This window comes from Megascapheus bottae, chromosome 29, assembly GCF_031878675.1.
Source record: "Megascapheus bottae isolate mThoBot1 chromosome 29, mThoBot2.hap1, whole genome shotgun sequence".
NCBI lineage: Eukaryota > Metazoa > Chordata > Mammalia > Rodentia > Geomyidae > Megascapheus > Megascapheus bottae.
Genome location: NC_143537.1, coordinates 14,148,685 through 14,165,396, shown reverse-complemented (window position 1 = coordinate 14,165,396; position 16,712 = coordinate 14,148,685). Strand labels below are relative to the sequence as shown.

The 16,712-nt window shown below is 45.8% G+C and overlaps 1 protein-coding gene across 2 annotated transcripts in view; it reads right to left on the bottom strand.

Moving 5' to 3' along the window:
• The window catches only part of Cdc42se2 (CDC42 small effector 2), a 55,343-nt gene extending 52,574 nt beyond the window's left edge, over positions 1-2,769 (bottom strand). For both annotated transcript variants that reach the window (XM_090320761.1, XM_090320762.1), the window contains exon 1: positions 2,643-2,769. The gene's annotated coding sequence lies outside the window, so the exon portion shown is untranslated. The remainder of the gene's footprint in view (positions 1-2,642) is intronic.
• Positions 2,770-16,712: the final 13,943 nt, after the last annotated feature.

Below are 16,712 nucleotides of genomic sequence, written 5' to 3'. Positions count from 1 at the left end.
GGAGGAGGAGGAGGAGGAGGAGGAGGAGGAGGAAAAATGCCACAGGTTAGGTTATAAAGCCCTTGAGAAAGTGTTTTATACTAATAGTCTTTCAATCTATACCAGTGAATCACGAGTATCAGTATTCTTTTTTTTTAAACCAATACAGGGCTTGAACTCAGGACCTGGGCACTGTCCTTGAGTTTTCTCAAGGTTAGCTAGCATTCTACCACTTGAGCCACAGCACCACTTCCAACTTTTTCTGTGTATGTGGTACCAAGGAATCGAACCCAGGACTTCATGCATGCTAGGCAAGCACTCTACCACTAGGCCAAACGCCTGCAAACTCCTGGCCTTCATTTTGTGTGTGTGGGGGGGGGGGGGGGAGGGTCTTTCATGGGGCCTTGGATACTACTCCTGAGCTCTTTTAATCAAAGCTAACACTTCCACTTAGAGCTACAGCTTCACTTCTGATTTTCTGGTGGTTAACTCAATGTAAGTCTCACAGCCTGTCCTGCTTGGGCTGGCTTTGAATCTAGATCCTAAGATCTATCTCAGCCTCCTTAGTAAGATTGCAGGCATGAGTCACTGGTGCTGTTTTCCTTCATTTTTTTTTTTTTTTTTTTTTTTGCCAGTCCTAGTGCTTGAACTTATCCTTGGACTTTTTCCTCAAGACTAGCACACTGCCATGTGAGCCACAGCACCATTTCTGACTTTTTCTATGTATGTGATACTGAGGAATTTAACCCAGGTCTTCACACCTGCTAGGCAAGCAGTCTACCACTGAGATAAAACTTTCTCCCTGGGATGGCTTCAAACCACAATCCTCAGATCTCAGCCTGAGTAGCAAGGGTAACAGGTGTAAACCACTGGTGCCTATCATCTCAATCATTCTTAATTGTTTTATCATGTACATTTGAGAGAAGGCAAAAGTCAGGAAGGAAGGAAAGAAAAAGAGTGGCCAGTTTGGCCAGTGCTTGCCTAGCATGCACAAAGCTTTGGGGTCAATTCCTCACCCAGTACCACATACACAGAAAAAGCAGGAAGAGGTGCTGTGGCTCAAGTGGTAGAGCAAGCCCAAAAACAGTGCTCAGGCCCTGAGTTCAAGCCCCAAGACTGGCAGAAAAAAGAGAGAGAGACAAAGAGAGCGAGAGAATGAACTTCAAGCTCAAATTTAAGAAGGATAATTGTGGGGTTTGTCTACCTCCATAACTGCAACATCCAACACAGGTCTCAGCACATAACAGCTGTTTAATGATTATCTGCAAAGTAGACGGCGACATTCAACTAACTAGAGTGCCGAAATTTGGAGCTTTGCCTTACTCAAGACCATGTCACAGCCACGTAAAAGCACATTAAAACTCCTTTATTCATCACAAAATAAAAAACTAGGCTTCAAAACAACGCCCTTTTTTTTTCTCCTCCCGCCATTATTATTGGAGGAAAAAAAAAAAAAGTAAACAGAAAATGAGGCTGAGAATGTGGCTTAGCAGTGGAGTGCTTGCCTAGCATGTGTGAAGCCTCGGGTTCCATTCCTCAGTACCTCATATAAATAGAAAAAGCCAGAAGGGGCGCTGTGGCCCAAGCGGTAGATTGCTACCCTGGAGCAAAAGAAGCTCAGGGTCAGTGCCCAGGCCCTGAGCTCAAAGCCCAGGACCAGAGGAGGGGAGAAAAGAAAAGAAAGAAAAAAAAAAAAAAGGGAATGAAAATGCAAACCAACTTTTCTCAAAGTGAACAAACTTCGTTATTTCAAACACACTGCGTGTAATCCTAGCAACAATATATATAGTCTGATAAGAACCACGACAAGCAACAAGCTCTTTTCCAGAGTTTTTCCACCCCGGAAGCTCAATCAACCTGATATGGGGTTAGTTCTAACGTGCCAAAATCACACTCATTCAATCCGCATTTTATTAAGCGTCCGCACTGGACGCCAGGCCCTTTCACAAAAACCCTGACGTTTTCTACCCCACGAATCACCACCAAATTCCACTACGAGGGGAAAAAGAAGAAAAAAAAACAACAACAACCGACTCATCTCTGGAAATCACTGCAGCTGCGGGTCGCTGGCGAGAACGCAGTGGGCGACGGGGGCCGCTGGGGAGCCGCTACCCAACCCCGGGCCGAGGCGCCGGGCAGAACAACCTGTGCGAGTGGCCCGAGCTCCTCCGAGCCGGCGGCCGCTGGGCGTCCGCTCCTGGGATGGGTCTGTCGCCGGGCGTCGCGGGTGAGCGCCGGAGCCCGAATCCCAGCCCTGCGGGACCCCTGGCCCGCCCCGGCCCCCGCCCGACTCCCCGGCGGGGAAGGGGGAGGGGACCCCCGGGGCCCTGCGCCGCCGGCGGACGCCGCGCCGCCCCCGCCCCCGCCGCCGCCCTCCCCCGGCCCGCAGCCCCGCGCCCCGCAGCACCGCTCCGACCCAGCACGTGAACCTTTCCCCGGAGGAAACGGAAGAAAAACACCGACAGGGTCCCTGGGCCAGAGGACCTCGCCCAGACCTGAAAATGGAGCCGCAGGCTCAACCCACAGCCCCGCGGCGCGCGGCGACCAGGGCCCGGCCGCGCTCGAGAAGCCCTCCCGCCCCCCCGGGCGGCGGCCGCCGGCCTTCAGGTTCCCGGCCTCCCAGAGGCCTCGAGGCCGCGTCGAGAGGCCGGCGCTGCCCTCACCGTCTCGCCTTTGTCTCGGCCGGCCGCTCCTCGCCGTACCGCTCTCCGGCGCCGGTTCCGCGGCTTCTGCCGTCCCCACGCCCGCAGCTGCGCTGCCCGCGCGCTCGCCGCTTCCTGGCCCCGCCTTCTCGCCCAGGCTCGCGCGACAGCGGGCGGAGAGGGGCGGGGCCACGGGCGACGCGAGCCCCGAACGCGCGGGGGGGAGGGGGGGAGAGAGGGAGGGGCGGGGCACTCCAGCTGCGCGGGCCCCGCCCCCGCCTCGAGGTTGGGTGGAGCAAAGGGCGGCGCGTGCCTCAGAGCTGGGGGGAGGGGCGGCGCTGCGCGCAGCTGCGGCTTGGCACGTGACCCCGCCCCCGCCGGAGCCTCGTAGCCGGGTGGGAGCACCCGCAGAGGGAGAGGGGCGGGGCCGAGGGCAGCTGCGCCCAGGCCCCGCCCCGTCCGCTCAGCCCCGCCCCCGGCCCGGTGGGCTGCGGGCGGAGTGTGCGAGGTCCGGGTGTTGGCCTGTGACACGGCCGGCGGTGAGCGGGGCGGCGGGGGCGGGAGCGCCAGCTGGCCGTGACGATCGGGCTGCACGCGTGGGAGCCCCTTTCCCCGGGGCCCGGGGGCGCGCCCTGGGGCTGGAGGCTGCGGGATGAGCCCGGGGCTCCCCGCCCAGGAGGTTCACCTGGCGTTTGGAACGGGACCGGGAGGACTTGGGACGCCTGTAGCGGCGTCTTCCCGTGCGTTCCGGGGGACCGAATGCCGGGAGAGGCCGTGCCCGTGATCCCGGGCGACCCAGCGACCCGCACCCCACCGGACACCCACCTCGGGGTCGGAGGGAGAAGAGCCACGCACGGGGTGAAATCTCAAGCCTCTCCGAATCCAAGGAGGAGGAGGAGGAACCCGAGGCCGGACGCCGGTGGCTCCCGCCCGCCAGCCTAGCTGCTGGGGAGGCTGAGATCGGAGGAGAGCGGCTCAAAGCCGGTGGCAGGGCGGTAGCCTTGGGCGGGAAGTGCTCGGGGACGGCGGCCCGGCCCTGAGTTCAAGCCCCAAGACCACCAAGGAAAAAAAAAAAACTGAAAATTACCTTTCAGTCCAAAACGAGTATTTTGGGGCCCCTCTCATTTTCACCTGCATGGTGAAAACTCGCTGAGTGTGCCCTCAAAATAAATCAGAATCGATTCTTCCCACCCACCTTTCTCCCCGCAGCTCGGGCCTGGACTAGGCTGCAGGGGTCTCTTCAATGGTCGCCCTCCAACTCAAGAGTTCTTTATCCAAACAACGGGAAGGGGATGGATGCTCCTACGAAGTCAGCTCTTGTCTCAGCTGAGACAGACACCGGTGGCTACCAAAGCTGTGATCGTTTTATCAAAGGCCTACAGCCTCTGGTTTTTGTTTTTCTCCTTCTGGGTCTCGAGACTTCATCACCACCCTCTCCTTATTGCTGGAATATTCCAGACAGACGAAATCTAGAACATGGTTTCTGTAATGCCTATCTTCACCTCTTCATATTCCTTGCTGAAAACAATAACTCCTCTACTTTAAATTACTACAGTTCCACTCTAATCCTCAATCTTTCCTACCTTGTTCCGCTCTCCCCACAGCCTTTCTCCTATTGCAACAATCAGATGTATTGCATATGTTTATCTTTGGGTGTCTGTCTGCCTCTGTATAAGCTGGGATTTTCTTTTTGTGTTTATGGTACTAAGCATTGAATCCAGGGCCCTGTGCATGTTAGGCAAGCCTTCTACCATTGAGCCATATTCCCATGTCTTCCGAGCTGGGATTTTGTTTTTTTTCCTGTTTCATTCAACTGATATATTCTAAGTGCCTTGGAAGGGGAAAAAAAATGAGAAAGGAAAGAAATTAAGTCCCTGAGATTAAAAAAATGTAAAACAGCAACCCCCCCAAAATGGCCATTTTTACAAATTTCCTCGGGGTTCAAATTTCTATCCACTACCCGTAAGATCCTAACCTACATCATAAATGTTTTGATGTTCTGGTTACAGTGAATCCAACCATAACCATTTATGTAACTAACTATCAGGTGGTTTTGGGTCACTGATATGCTGGTGTCCTATTTCACTGACCAGAAATAATGTGATAGGGTAGGTGTTTATTGATGTAAGACTTAAAAGCATACTGTTTCTAAAAATTTCCTGGGGGTGGGGAGGAAGCTAGAAAAATAATACCTGAATTTGATACCTGTGCTTGTTTTCTTCTTTTAAATTGAAAATGTACTTACCTTGTGTGAATGTCTTAATATTTCCTACCATTTATTTATAAAAAGTAAAACTCTGTATGTAAATATTTAAAATGTAATCAAATGACCCAATCTCTTATTAATTCATCACTTTTCTCAGTAGAAAATAAAGTCGGGGACACAATTCTATTTAGATGATATTGTTTTATGAGAGTATATGTGAGTAGTCATTTGCTCAGTATGATAGTAAGAGCATGATCTTGCATAATTTAGCCTTCATAGAGAAGACCATTAAATCTTGGTACTGGTGGCTCACACCTGTAATCCTAGGTATTCAAGAGGTTGACATTTGAGGGTGGCAGTTTGAAATCTCCAAAAAAGCCATAAGTAGAGATGTGGCTCAAATTCCCGGCCCTCAATTAAATAATTTTTAAAGAGACACTAACATCTTTTCTATTGCCACAGTATGGTAGGCACAGTGTCAGGAAATGAAGGTAAAAGGAATAAGGCCTAGACTTAGAAAATCATAACAGTTGGCCAGGAGCTTGGCCTAGCAGTAGAGTACTTGCCTAGCATGCACAAAGACCAGGATTTGATTCCTCAGTTCCACATACATAGAAAAAGCTGGAAGTGGTACAATGGCTCAAAGGTAGAGCTCTAGCCTTTAGAAAGCCCAAGGACAGTGCCCAGGCCCTGAGTTCAAGCTCCAGGACTGGCAAAGAAAAAAAAAAGTCATTAATACTCATGTTTTGTACATAATTACTTTCAAAACAGGGCAACCATACTTGCTGGTTCAGGCTTATTGGTTATTTGTGTGCATTTTTTTTCTCATTTGTACCCAGATTTCACTGATAAATGGTGACTAGAAGCATATGTAAATTGCTTTGGGATACAGAATGTATCAATATCAGACTCTTGTGTCTCACACCTGTAATCCTAGCTACTCAGAAGGATAAGGCCAGTAGAGGTAGGAGCTCAGGTTTGAAGTTAGCCCAGGCATACAAATCCATGAAACTCTTATCTTCAATTAATCAGCAAAAAAGCCACAAGTGGAGGTATAGCTCAATATAGAATGTCCACCTCAACCAAACAACAACAAAACAGCCAAGCAAGAGCTTAAGATCCTGGATCACAAATAAGAAGATAATGTACTCAGGCCGGGAGCATGGCCCCAGCCAGTGGTAGAATGATTGCCTAGCATGCACGAAGCCCTGGGTTTGATTCCCTGGAACCGAACCACATACACAGAAAAAGCCAGAAGTGGCACTGTGGCTCAAGTGGCAGAAAGTGTCCAAGGACAGTGATCAGGCCCTGAGTTCAAGCCCCAGGACTGGTAATAATAATAATAGCAATAATAATAATTTACTTAGGAGGTGCCATGGTCTTGAGCAAGGCAAAGCTCCAAATTTCCGCACTCTATAGTTAGTTGAATGTCACTGTCTACTTCGCAGATAATCATTAAACATCTGTTATATGCTGAGACCTGTGTTGGATGCTGCAGTTATGGAGGTAGACAAACCCCACAATTATCCTTCTTAAATTTGAGCTTGAAGTTCTCCCCCCCCTCATACCTCCCTCCCTTTGTCACTAGTCCTAGGGCTTGAACTCAGGGCCTGAGCACTGTACTGAGGAATCAAACCCGGGTCTTTGAGCATGCTAGGCAAGCACTCTACCACTAGGCCAAACTCTCAACCCATATTCATTATTATTATGCAACATACATCCCTTCTTATGTGTGTCTGTGTATATTTGTGCTAGTGCTGGGATTTGAACTCAGGACCTCTTGCTTAGCTTTTTTGCTCAAGGCTGGCCCTTTACAATTTAAGATACAGCTCTACTTCTTATTAGTAATTAGAGATTAGAGTAATTAGAATCTCTGGGACTTTTCTGCCCAGGCTGACTTTGTACCAGGAACCTCAGATCTCAGGATCCTGAGTAGCTAGTTACAGGAGTGAACCACCAGGGCCCAGCTAACATAACTTTCTTGAGTGCCTATTATGTATACTAATTGTCTATACTGCTGTTGAAGATACAAAAAATAACAAGGCATAGTCCAACAACATAAATCCTACTGGCCATCATCAGATATCTTAGCTAATTAACCAAAATGCTAATGAGATACGTGACTTGTGAATTGTGATTTGAGAAGACTAAGAAAAACCAGGAAAAATGGAACTTACAATAGATAAAATGGCCAACTCAGGAGAGAATCACTTTGGCCTTTTCTATGATGAAAGCAATCAAAAAAAATAGGATGAGGATTCAAGTTCAAGTTCAGTTTCTCCTCGCCCTAGAGCTGCCCCTCGGTGCTCATCAAACCACAAAAATGCATTGAATGCCCGCTGTGTGCCAGGTAAGCATATCTAGTGTGGTGGGAAAGCTTGGTACAAAGCTTGACCTTTGTCCTGCATGAAATATCACCCGGTAGCATTTGCATAATTAGATACAGTGCACTTATGAATGCACTTGGGATCACAGAGGTATGAATACGTTAGAGAAGGTTTCTCACAAGGAAAGGATTTGGAAGATAACTCTCTGGAAAGAAGGCACTGAAGCTTTTCAGAGAGAAGAAATCTTCTAGTCCATGATAGCACACGTCTGCTGGCGTGGGTGATGACGTTAATTAACATGGGTCATTAGGGGGTGAGGGTAAGAAGAGAAAAATAGATCCGGGGACTACTGCTTGTCTACCTTTAGCACATAGTCTGTAATCTAATAGCATTTGCAGATCCTCAACTCTAAGAAAGGCCAGGCACAGTGACTCACGCCTGTAATCCTAGCCACTCAGGACTCTTAGATCTGAAGATGAACATTAGAAGCCACCCTGAGCAGGAAGGTCTGTGAGACTCTTGTCTCCAAGGAATCATCAAAAAGCCAAATGTGTTTCAAATGGTAGTGCGCCAATCTTGAATGAAAGCACTAAGAGACGGCACCCAGTCCTGAGTCCAAGCACCAAAAACAAAACAAAACTTAAGAATTTTAATAAAATAATACCCATAAGGATCAGAAATTCGGGAGAGAGGGGGGGGAGGGCAGATAGTTCCCCTCTAGATGGGAACTCAGACAAACATCTTGCTTTCAGTGTGTGATACCATGAGCAGAGAACCTGGCCACGCCATGCTGAATTTATAACCCAGAGAATATAAACTAATAACTGGGTGTTGTTGCAGTTTATATTATTTTATTGTACAGCCATTATCATTGAATCAACCCTTCTCATGACCTGCTGGAAGGTAATCTTCCCACATCTACAATAGATCTGAGTTTCAACTTTATTGCCAAGCCACAGGACAAAGATAACAATTCCCAGGCATTAATATATGAACTTAGGTTTAGGATTCCATGGAGGAGAGCTATGAAAAATGTATCCTCTCACTTGACATGTAAAGACTTATGTGCACACTTCATTTGTGTGTGTGTGTGTATGTATGTGTGTTTTAATGTGACTGGTAATGTGGCTTAGTGGTAGAGTGCTTAGCTTGCATGCATGACGCCCCGGTTCGATTCCTCAGTACCACATAAATAGAAAAAGCTAGAAGTGATGCTGTGGCTCTCGTTGTAGAGTGCTAGCCTTGACTACAGAGAGGCTCAGGGACAATGCCTAGGCCCTCAGTTCAAGCCCCAGGACCAGCAAAAAAAAAAAAAAGTGGCTGGATTCTAATGTGCACACACCTGTAATCCTATCTATTCAGGAGGTTAAGTTCTGAGGATGGTGGTTCAAAGCCAGCTTGGGCAGGAAAGTGTGTGAGATTCTGATCTCCAATTAACCACCAATGGAAAAAAAAGGCAGAAGTGGAGCTGTGACTCAAGTGGCAGAGCACCGGCCTTGAGCCAAAAAGCTAAGGGTCAGTGTCCAGGCCCCCTGCATCCAAGCCCCAGTTCTCTCTCTTTCTCTCTCTCTCTCTCTCTCTCTCTCTCTCTCTCTCTCTCTCTCTCTCTCTCTCTCTCTCTCTCTCTCTCTCACACACACACACACACACACACACACACACGATCTTTAAGACAGGGTTAACAGCACCTAATTCAACTCAATGATTTTGCTGTCTATGTATTATTAGGCTGGCTCCAAAGTAAGCAGTGGAGATTTAGTGACAGATGTCACTGTCCTTGAGCTATTGGGGATGGAACTGCTTCAAGTCAAGTAAATTCACCAAAGTGACACCTTCCATGTTCCAATAGCTGTTTGCACATCACAATGCCTCGACCTCTGCCTCTCTGCCTCTGAGGTCTGCTGTAGGCTCATCTCTTCACCCACAAGCAGCTTCCTGCCTCTTCACCTTCCTTCCTGTCTTCTCACCCACTAATGAGAAGATGACTTTTAGTCTTGACCTTGTCCCAAGGCCAGGCCTCCCCGTGGGATGAAGTAGCTCACTGTGTCCCCCATATTCTCCAGCCTCCTCCTCCTCCACTCTGGCTCCAGATCTACCCAGGAAGTTGCTGAATCAAGATGTTGCCACCACTGCTTCCGGCTCCTGCATCGTTCTGTGTGAAGAGGAAGTTGCTTTGCATAAAACAAATTCTAGGATCCAGCCCACAGGGGTTCAGAAAGGATTTCCCCAAATCGTTGATACTGCAGAAGAACGAGACAATGATGGATTTTTCAAGGCATAGAAGAACAGCATGAGAGGGGAGAGAGATGAGAGACACTGTGATACCTTTAAGAGATGAGCAAGGAAAGCAGGTGGCAGGGCGCATGCGTGCACAGGACAGAAACTGCCCACCTGCCGAGAATAACACATCACACTAAGGGGTTTCACTTTATCTGCAAGCTGATAATGAACAGGCAGAAAGACAAAACAATGTTAAGTGTAGAATGTGTGTGTGTGCGTGTGTGTGTGTGTGTGCATGCCTGTGCATGCACACGTGTGTATTTGAAATGTAATTAATGATTTTGGGGGGGGTCATTTGGTCATGGGGCTTCAACCCAGGGCCTAGGCACTGTCCCTGAGCTTCTTTTTGCTCAAGGCTAGCACTCTACCACTTGAGCTTACCACACCATTTCCGGCCTTTTCTGTTTATGAGGTACTGAGGAATCAAACCCAGGACTTCATGTATGCTAGGCAAGCATTCTATCGCTAACCCACATTCCCAGCCCTGTTTTTTGTTTTTCTTCTTTTGGGGGGGGTGCAGGTACTAGAGCTTAAACTCAGATCTTTGTGTCCTTACTTAGCTTTTTCCACTCCAAGCTGGCACTGTACCACTTGAGCCATAGCTCCACCTCCTTTGTGTATTTTTTTTTTGAAAAGTCTAAAAATGTTCATTTTATCACGTAAATGAAAAAAGAGAACTTTTCCTTCTGTGAATTCCCTTTTACCTTTGATGGGATGCTATTTGCTTTCTGGAACACATATTTTTACAAAATTAAGAACAGGTAAATACTCAGCAGATTGAAGAGATTTAAACACAACTGATGATAAGGGAGTAACTGTAATGCTTGTGGAATTCTGGGAATTACGAGGACACCCCTAGTAAACCCTGCATAAATCAGAGAAAGCATACCAAGCTCCAGTAACTTCTAGATCTGTTAAACTAGAAAACAACAAGGGACAACCTCACTCCTTTCACTTATTAGGAGAAAAGGAAGTACTTTTTGTCTTTTCACTAGAATACATTCTTTCAAAGTACAGTCTGGACAAGAACAGGCTTGACTATGAATCTGGCCAATTGTTACAGAGATCACGACCCAAGGATACATGAAATAAATCTAATTCAGTACACCCTGTACCTGGAACACCCAGGGGGCATTTAGAACATTTTAACAATTATGATAACTGACAAGGGAACAGTGAGCACAGGATAGTCCAGAAAAAATAAATAAATTAGAAAACAAATGTGGCTGAATTGTGTGCCTATGCATATTTGGTGGTTCTGGGGTTTAATCTCAGATTTCTGCTTGTTAGTCAGGTGCTCTACCACTTAAGCCATGCCCTCAATCCTTTTAACACAAAAGACCAGAAGTGACATTATGCCTCAAGTAATAGACTTGCTAACCTTGAGCAAAAGCAACTCAGAGACAGTGCTCACGCCCTGAGTTCAAGCCCCAGGACTGGCAGAGAGAGGGGCGGGAGTGGGACACAAAGGAAGTTCTAAATAAGAACTACATAGAGAAGTCTAAGAGTTATATTTAGATTCACCTTAAAATATTAATGCATGTTTTTGGTTGGTGATTAATTAGAGATGACCCTCACAGATTTTCCTGCATGGGCTGTCTTTAAACTGCGTTCCTCAAATCTCAGTCTCCTGAGTAGCTAGGATTACAGATTTGAGACACCAGGACCTGGCTTATCAGTGGACTCCATGATACCTTTAAACGGGAAGCTTGACACCTAACTGAGCAAAAATAAGGACCCCAGGAAATGATGGGAGCAGAGAAACCCAATACTGATCTGTTTATGAATGAACGAATAGAATGGAAGAAAATGCTACAACCACGACTGCTCATAATAAAAATTCATGAGCTTTTAAGTACAAAAAAATGTGTCAAAAAAGAAATGCTTAAAAGCTGTAATTGAAAGGAAAGAGAGGGAGAGGGAAAGGGAAGGAGGGAGGGAGGAAAGGAAGTAGGGAGGGTGGGAGAGAGGGGGGGGGAGAGAGAGAGAGAGAGAGAGAGAGAGCGAGAGAGAGAGAAGAGATTCCCAAGCACCAAAAATGATACATAGCTCAAGAGCAAGAGAAATGAATTTAGTATTGGCTACAAATGCAAACCCATAGCCAACAGCTGGGGTTGGGAAGGCAAAGAGGAAGGTCACAACCAGCCATGGGCCCTGTGAGATGGGAAAACAGAACTGAGACTTCCTTTGGAAAGCAATAGTCTACAGTAGGAATCTCCCTCCAAGTAAGAGGAACAAAAAGTATCAAATTGGGAAAGAGCCAGAGCTCCTTGGGACAGGAATCTTTCTCCCCAAATAAGAAAGCAGAAATTGAACATGATGCCTCGCCAGGATATAGAATCTGAGTTCTTCCTCCTTCAGGGGGAGAGAAGTCCAAGCTGAGATATGAATATGAATCCCAGCACTGGGGCCCAGCAACAAACACCTGGAGAGCCTGCCAGTGAGGACAGAAACTACCCCTTAATGGTATACCGCCAACAACAACAGTGACACAGGCTTTACAATCTCTAAGTTCATTCAAAAAAAAAAAAAAAAAAAAGATGAACCCCTGAGCTTAAATTACAGTCCAGAAATAGAATAAACAGGAGCAACTGGAGGAATAGAAAAATGTGCTCAAAATAATCTTTTAGTCTAGTGGTAGAGTGCTTGCCTAGCATGCACAAAGACCTGGGTTCAATTCTTCGGTACCACATACATAGAAAAAAGCCAGAAATGTTGCTGTGGCTCAAGTAGTAGAGCTCTAGCCTTGAGAAAGCCCAAGGACAGTGCCCAGGCCCTGAGTTCAAGATCCAGGACTGGCAAAAAAAATAATCTTTTAGCCAAGTGTGGTGGCTCACGCCTGTGATCCTAGCTACTCAGGAGGCTGAGATCTGAGGATCACAGTTCAAAGTCAGCCCCTGCACTAAAGAACATGAGACTCTTATCTCCAATTAACCACTAGAAAATGGGAAGTGGGGCCATGGCTCAAGGGGTAGGGGGTAGCCTTGAGCTGAGGAGCTCAGGGACAGTACCCAGGCTCAGAGTTCAAGCCCCATGACCCCTCCAAATAATAATCTTTTATTATTATTATTATTATTACTATTATTATTATGTGCCAGTCCTGGGACCTGGACTTAGGGATTGGAAATGACTCCTGAGTCTTTGTGCTTAAGGCTAGCACCCTACCACCTGAGCCACAGCTCCATCCAGCTTTTTTGTGTTTCATTGGAGATTAGATCACCAGCTTTTCTGCCCAGGCTAGCTTCTAATCACGATCCTCAGATCTTAGCCTCCTGAGTAGCCAGGTTTATAGGTATGAGCCACTTGCACTTAGCTTGAATAATATTTGCTTTTGCCAGTCCTGGGGCTTGAACTCACTACCTGGGCACAGTCCTTGAGCTTTCTCAAGGTCAGTACTCTACCAGCACCACTTCTAATCTTTTCTGTATCTATGGTACTGAGGAATTAAACCCAGGGCTTTGTGCATGTTAGGCAAGCACACTACCACTAGGCCACACTCCCAGCCAGAATATAATTTTTTTTCTGCCAGTCCTGAGGCTTGAACTTAGGGCCTGGCCGCTGTCCTTTGAGCTTCTTTTGCTCAAGGCTAATGCTCTACCACTTGAGCCACAGCACTACTTCCAGCTTTTTCTTTTTATGTGGCACTGAGGAATCGAACCCATAATTACAATTTGCATGCTAGGCAAGCATTCTACTGCAAAGCCACATTCCCAGCCCTGTAATATTGGTTTCTAAAGTTAAAAATTCCTTCAAAGGAAAACAGTCATTTGAATTGAAAAATTCGATGAATGTGTTGCTATTAAATACAAATTACATACCTATAATCCTCAGGAGGCTGAGATCTAAGGATTGGGATTCAAAGCCAGACTGAGCAAGAAAGTCTGTGAGACTCTTAATCTCCAATTAACTAGCAAAAGCCAGAAGTGAAACTGTGGCAGAGTACTATCCTTGAAGAACAAAGGCTAAGGAATAGCACCCTGACCCCAAGTTCAAGTTCCAGCACTGGTAGACATAAAAATAAAGTACAAACTATATACTGCTGACTTTAAAATAGTAAAGTGAAAAACCAGGCAGAGAAAGGCATTCAGGATTCACCATAGAGAAAAGAAAGACTGGGAAAGAGGCTGATGTTAACAGGATGGCCTGCAAATCCAATCTATGCCTCAAACTGTTTTCAGAGAGTCCAGGCTGCCAGAGACACTATCCATGAAAACATAATGGCTGAGAAGTTTCCAGAAACGATGAAAGTAATTCCCAAACAGAGGAGCACATTGAGACTGGAGAAGAATAAATAAATGTTAAAACAAATATAATATGTGTGAGCCAAACACCTTCCAGTAAAACAACAAATATTTAAAATAAAAGGACACTCTTGCCAAGTGTGTTGACTTACACCTGTAATCCTAGCTACTCAGGAGGCTGAGATCTAAGGATCACAGTTCAAAGCCAGCCCAGGCCAAAAAAAAGTCTCTGAGGTTCTAGGAAGTGAAGCTATTATTCAAGTGGTAGAGTGCTAGCCTTAAACAAAAAAGCTCAGAGACAATGCCTAGGCCCTGAGTTCAAGCTCCAGAACTGGGGAAAAAAAAAAAGAAAGAAAGAAAGAAAAAAGAAAAGACACTCTTACAGCAACCTTGAGAAAAGAGAGACGCTACAGCTTAGATGAAGAGAATAATCAGCAAAGCAATATTTAAACACCACTTCCCTCACAATGGATACATCAGTAGCTACCACAGGATCCAGAAAACAAAGAACAATTCTTCAGGCCAAAGGAAAAGAATTGGCCACACACACTTGTCTATCAAGCGAAACCATTATTCAAGAGTGAAAGAAGAAATGAAGGCATTATTACACAAACCCATTGAAGCCACTTTGCCTCGCCAAGATTCTCACAGCAAGAACTCTCTCCACCAAAGGAAAAATTAACAGAGGAGGGCCAGAAACAATAGCAACCAGAATATCAATGATCACTGACCAAATAAAACCACCACAAAATTGGTTTTAAAAGAAGGTAAAGGGGGCCAGGAGTTTGGCCTAGTGGTAGAGTGCTTGCCTAGCATGCACGAAGACCCAGGTTCGATTCCTCGGTACCACATACATAGAAAAAAGCTGGAAGTGGTGCTGAAGTTCAAGTGGTAGAGCTCTAGCCTTGAGAAAGTCCAAGGACAGTGCTCAGGCCCTCAGCTCAAGCCCAGGACTGGCAAAAAAAAAAAAAAAAAGTAAAGGCCAGCCAGACACTGGTGGCTCACACCTCTAATCCCAGCTACTCAGGAGGCTGAGATCTGAGGATAGAGGTTCAAAGCCAGCCTGAGCAGGAAAGTTCATGAGACTTTTTGTGTGTGTGCCAGTCCTAGGCTTGAACTTAGGTCTTTGTGCGTGCTAAGCAAGCACTCTACCACTAGGCCAAACTCCTGGCCCTCCATGAGACTCTTATTTCCAGTTAACCACCAAAAAGTGGGAAGTGACCCTATAGCTCAAGTATAGAGTATTAGCCTTGAGCAAAACAGCTCAGGGACAGCACCCAAGCCCTTCCAGAGTGCAAGCCCCAGACCAAAAAAAAAGTGAATCTTGGCACCAATGGCCCATACTTTTTTTTTGTAGGTCATGGGGCTTGAACTCAGCCTGGGCGCTGTCCTTGAATTCAGTTCAAGGCCACCACCCTAACCCTTGGGCCAGGGCATTGTTCCTGAAAATTGTTCACACTTTTAATCCTAGCTATTCAAGAGTCATGATCCTGATTCAAAGTAAACTCAGGCAAAAAAGTCTGAGACACTTGCCTCCAATGAACCAGCAAAATGCAGGAAGTATATGTGTGGCTCAAGTGGTATAGCCACTTGGGGAGAGCCAACTGAGAGCATAAGGGCCTGAGTTCAAGCCCCAATTCTGGCACAGAGTAAAATATAAAATAAATTAAAGTTAATTCAGTACAAAGCAGAAAGGAAGAATCAAAAGGCACAAAATTAGTAGTGCTCACAAAGCAGAGTAAGATTAATTAAACTCACAAGTAAACACAGGCTGATTTCAGACAAGCTGTTCTAGATCAACCAGGCCACCACTACCTAGGGTGTGAGAAAAGTCAATCCGACTAGAAAAAAAAAAACAACCCTTCAGTCAGACCACAGGGCCATGATAAATAATAAATGTTTGCTGTTATAAGCCTCTATGTTTTGGCACAAAAGCTAATTGATAGAGTGCTCTAATAAACATAACAAAATGCTTTTTAAAAATAATCAGTTTAGGGGCTGGGAGTCTGGCCTAGTGGTAGAGTGCTTGCCTAGCATGCATGAAGACCCGGGTTCAATTCCTCAGTACCACATACCCAGAAAAAAAAAAGCCAGAAATGGTGCTATGACTCAAGTGGTAGGGCTCTAGCCTTGAGAATGCCCAAGGACAGTGCTCAGGCCCTGAGTTCAAGGCCCAGGACAGGCAAAAAAATAATAATTTATACCATTAAGTTTGAAACCTTTTAAAAGGCAATTTTTTTTGAAAAATATTCATTCCAGGAACAGGTTCAAATTTAAAAAGAGAGAAAAAAAACGATTAACTTAAATATATTCTCACTTCAAAGCACTGGGCTTAGAGGTTTATAGGATTTTTAAAAAATTAAACTGAAAATAAATTAGTCTTCTAGTGAATTAGAAAGTAGAGAAACACCCCTATAATCCTTGTTACTCAGGAGGCTGAAAACTGGTGAGTATCAGTAAAATAGAGAAACTTCAGCTTCAACACACTAATATCCCCCCCCACGCTACACATGATTATTAAAAGTGTATTTTTTACCATGATTTTAAAAAATAAAATAAATGGGCTGGGAATGTGGCTTAGTGGTAGAGTGCTTACCTATCATACATAAAGCCCTGGGTTCCATTCCTCAGAGTCATATACACAGAAAAAGCCAGAAGTGGTACTGTGACTCAAAGTGGTAGAGCATCAGCCTTGAGCAAAAAAGCTCAGAGATAGTATCCAGCCCCTGAGTTCAAGCATCAGGACTAGCAAATAAATTAATTAAATAAAATAAAAATAAATAATAAAATAAAAGAGTATTTGTTTCTCCGGTCTATGGCTTTAACTGATTGAAATCTATGGCCTGTGAAATGAACTCCATTGTCCATGACAAACAGGACAATAAGTTGACCTGAGGGCAATGGGAATCCTCCCACATTCTTCTCACCAAATCGGTTAATATGACTCCTCAAATTCCTCCTGGAGTCATTTCTTCTGTCCTGGTTCTCTTATTAAGGAGATAAACATACCTCTGCCTTTATTTGTCGGGGTTAGGTT